The sequence below is a fragment of the Marmota marmota genome, unplaced genomic scaffold, assembly GCF_001458135.2.
Source record: "Marmota marmota marmota unplaced genomic scaffold, marMar, whole genome shotgun sequence".
In the NCBI taxonomy this organism is placed as follows: domain Eukaryota; kingdom Metazoa; phylum Chordata; class Mammalia; order Rodentia; family Sciuridae; genus Marmota; species Marmota marmota.
In genome coordinates, this window is record NW_026000174.1 from 12,536,066 (window position 1) to 12,540,732 (window position 4,667).

The following is a 4,667-nucleotide window of genomic DNA, read 5'->3' on the forward strand; positions in this document are numbered from 1 at the left end:
TTTTTTTTTTTTTTTTTTTTTTTTTTTTTAGCCCGGGGGGCTGGGGGAACCAGGGGCACTCCACCACTGAGCCACATCCCCAGCCCTATTATGTATTTTATTTGGAGACAGGGTCTCACTGAGTTGCTTAGCGCCTCGCTTTTGCTGAGGCTGGCTTTGAACTCACAATCCTCCTGCTTTAGTCTCCCCATCTGCTGGGATAACAGTTGTGAGTCACTATGCCAGGCTTACAATTGCTTTTACATGTCATTTCTAGGATCTTTCCATTGTACTTACACCTTATCAACCCCTAAGAAAGAGAAAAGACTTCTTTAGAAATTACTTCATCCTCTCCATTAATTTCATAGACTCAGTGGCAATATATGAGGTCTGGAACCCAGGCCTAGCTAGAGAGATAAAGCACAATATATATAATAATAAAATGTATAGGAGTTTTAAATGCTAAAAGCTAGTATTTGAGGGTTCTGGAGGCTAATCAATAGTGGCATTATTTTGAAGAGAGGTCAAAACTTGGTGTAAGCAAACACCACAGTAAATTTTCCCTTTTCTATGGCTTTGTTCTGAAAATGGCTGCAAATTCCAACAGAAAGCCAACTTATCTTCCCAGATGGAATAAACTAAGGGAAAAAAATAAGATAATCAAGAATGCCAAAATGGAGGAACCCAGGAATGGGCACCCCAAATTCTGTTTAAACTCAATGGAATTCTCTAAACCCAAAACTACATAAGCATGAGATAAACAGAAAGCTGCCTGTGGCTAAGATTAAAAAAAACAAACCAGAATCTGAACCAATGCCCATTGGAGACATGACAGTTTAAGCTTAACCAAGTTAACTATCTGCTAAAATAAGAATATCACTCTTCAGAGCAAAGTAATAAAACCTAAAGATTCTACCAAGTTACACTCACAATTTCCAGGATACTATATGATATTACCCAATATATGAAGAGGCAGGAAAATGTGACCACTGTCTAGGGAAAAAACAATCAATGTATATATAAAAACAATTCAGGCTGGGCATGGGGGTCCTCATCTCTAATTCCAGGGTGAGCCCGAGGATTGCAAGTTTGAGGCCAGCCTCACTAATTACCAAGGCCCTAAGCAACTTATTGAGACAGTGTCTCAAAATAAATGATAAAAAGGGCTGGAGATATGGCTCAGTGGTAAAGTGCACTGAGTTCAATCCCTGGTTCAAAAAAAAAGATAAAATAAAAATAAATTCAGATATTGGACAAATCACATCTTTAGATCCCTAATAAATACAATGCCAAAAAAATTCCTTATCATCAGATAAAATGCAACAAGATACAAAAAGGAAAATACATTTTAATCAATACAGGCTTATTCCAGAAATGGAACATTTAAAACTTGAAACTAAATTAATGTAGTTCACTACATTAGAGAAGAGAAAATCATATGATTGGTTCAAAGATGCCAGAAAAAAATTGACAAATTTTAACATCCATTCATGATAAAAATTCTCAGAAAATAGAAATAAAAGGGAACTTCCTAAATAAAGGGCATTGCTAACATTATATTTAATGAATAAAGGATGAATTTTTTTCCCCTCAATAAAACCAGGAACAAGGCAAGGAATCCCATTTTTATCATTTTTCCCCCACTGAACTGATGTCCTAATAAGCACACAAAATGCCCAGTTCAAACTTGTAGACATTATTGTTCACATAGAAAATCCCAAGAAGTCTACAAAATAATTATTATAACTAAATTAATATAACAAGTCTATAAGATACAAAATTAATAAATTAAAATTAATTATATTCTTATACACTAGTAATATACAAACAGAAAATAAAAATTCAAAACCAATTCTATTTGTAATAATGCCCCATCTTCCCCCCCACAAAAAAACTCCACAAAACACTTAGGAATAACTTTAACAAAAGGCCTTTAAAATCGCTATAATGAAAGGCATAAAACATTAATGAGAAAATTAAAGAAAGATCTAAGTAAAATGGATACCTATCATATTCATGGACTGAAGGACTCAATATTGCTAAGATGGCAATTCTCCACAATTTTATTCATAAATTCTTATCAAAATCCCAGCAGCTTTTTTAGCAGAAGCTGACAAACTGATTCTAAAATTCACTTGGAAATATAAGGAACCAAGAAAAACAAAACAAAAAACACAGGGATTGGGACGGGGTTGTGGCTCAGTGGTAGAGCACTTGCCTAGAATGCATGAGGCACTGGGTTCCATCCTGGCACCACATAAAAAATAAAATAAAATAAGGGTATTGTATCCACCTACAACTAAAACAACAACAAGCAAGAGAATTTTTAAAAAGAACAAAGTTGGAGGAGTTAACCTATCTGGTGTTTTGTTTTGTTTTTGTACCAGGGATTGAACCCACAGGCACTTAACCACTGAGACACATTCCCAACACTTCTTCTTCTTCTTTTTTTTTTTTTTTTTTTAATTTTGAGACAGGATCTAGCTAAGTTGTTTAGGGCTTTGCTAAGTTGCTGAGGCTGGCTTTAAACTCACAATGCTCCTACCTCAGCCTCCTGAGCTGCTGGGATTATAAGCACACATTACCAGGCTCTGCTCCCTATTTGGTTTTAAAGTGACAAATCTACAATAATAAGAGAGTTTGGTATTGGTGAAAGAAACATATAGGTCAATGGAACAGACTACAGAACACAGAAATAGGTGCACACATATACAGCCATCAGACAACCAAGTCAAGATAAATAAATGGGGAAAGACTACTATTCAACAAATGTTATATCAACTGAACATCTATGTTGTGAAAAAAATTTACCTTTACTTTATCTAGTATAAAAAAATTAACTTGAAATGGATTGCAGATCTAAATGTAAAGCCCAAAACTATAAAATTACTAGAAGACGATGAGACAAAATTCTTATGACCTTGGGTTAGGCAAAGGTTATTTATAACGAATAAAAAATAAAATGTTATTAAAAAATTTTTTAAAATGTTGGATTTATTGGATTTATCCACCCTAAAAATTTTTGCTCTTTAACACCACTAAGAACACAAAAGACAAGTCATGGACTGAAAAAAAAAAAATGCCCCAACATACCTATCAGAAAAAGAACTTAAAATAATCGCACACGTATACTCTACAGCCCAAAATAAGAAGGTAAAAATCTCAATTTAAAATGAGAAAAGAAATCTAAACTAGTTAACTTGATACCACAAACAAACAGATAAGTAAACATAATGAGAGTTAAGTTTCTCACTATTAGAAAAGGATATTACAGAGCATGGCATGGTGTCACACACCTATAATTCCAGCTACTCAGAGGCCAAGGAAGGAGGATCCTATGTTCAAGGCCAGGCTGGGCAACTGAATGAGATCCTGTCTCAAAATAAAAATAAAAAGGGCTGGGTATGTTGCTCAACAGTAGAGCCCCTCTGGGTTCAATCCCCAGTACCAAAAAGAAAAGAAAAATTAGTAGGAAGGCTAGAATGAACCTTATGGTATTAGAGTCAAAAACAGTAGTATGCACTAATGTTTATTTTAATACATAAAGAGATAAACAGATACATGTTTATCCATAGATAACTCTGTCCACTGAGAGGGTCTATAAATAACTACACCCAGTAGCAACAAGCACTATACCATTACTCAGTGAAATAAATAGAGTTCTTTGTAGAAATGGCTGGTTCTAGGGCTGAGACAGAAAATCACATGATGAGCTAGATCATATGGCACCAGGGAATAAGGAAGTACTTAAAAAAAAAAAAGATGGGGACATATCAAAAGTATACAAGAGTCAACTTAAAAGATATTTTAATAGCCAAATTTACAAGTTGATTGAGAAAAAAATAACATAGCACTGAATTATAACAAAAAGTATAAAACACATGAGTTCATACTGATAAAGTGAATAAATAAAAGGAGGGAGAAGGGATAAATCTTTCTGACAAAGAATTCCACATAATATGTGTATACATTATCCCCTCTCCAAGAGGTGGGGCTTACTTCACATTCTGATATATTTAAACTTAGTAACTTGCTTTCAAAACATAGAATGGAAGAGGAACTCTCTCTCTTTTTTTTTTTGCCCCTGCCAACCTCCAAGAGAGCCAAGGAAAAGGAACTTTCTCCTGGTGAACCCTGAAAAATACTACCTTGAACAAAAAGGTCAAGGTTAACATCCACAGTGATTAGTAAATGTGATTTTAAAAAGGAAACACTAAGAAACTGCCATAGATCAAAGATAAGAAGACCATGATGACTCAACATAGTATCCTAGACTGGAAACTAGAGCAAATCAGTCTAATCATGAGAAAAACACCAGATATATCTAATCAAGGTCTATTTTACAAAACACCTGATTGGTAACCCTCAAAACAATCAAGATCATCACAAATAAAGAGAGCCTAAGGAAGAATGACTACTAAGTGTAGTATGCTTTCTTGATTGGGATTCTGGAATAGACATTAGGTAAAAACTAAGGAACTCCAAATGAGGTCTGGACTTTGGTTAATGATAAGTTATCAATCTAGTTTCATTAATTATAACAAATTTAATATATCAAGGTAAGATGTTAACAACAGAAGAAACTGGATATGGAGTATATACAGTAAGTATCTATCTATACTATCTTTTGTAATAATTCTACATACCAGAAAAGTTTTTAATTATTAAAAAAAAAAAAAAAAAAAAAA

At 33.8% G+C, this 4,667-nt stretch overlaps 1 protein-coding gene across 1 annotated transcript in view; it reads right to left on the minus strand.

Annotated features, from left to right (window-relative positions):
- The window catches only part of Uvrag (UV radiation resistance associated), a 170,129-nt gene extending 166,082 nt beyond the window's left edge, over window positions 1-4,047 (minus strand). Inside the window, exon 1 of the mRNA XM_048788040.1 lies at window positions 4,041-4,047. The gene's annotated coding sequence lies outside the window, so the exon portion shown is untranslated. The remainder of the gene's footprint in view (window positions 1-4,040) is intronic.
- Window positions 4,048-4,667: the final 620 nt, after the last annotated feature.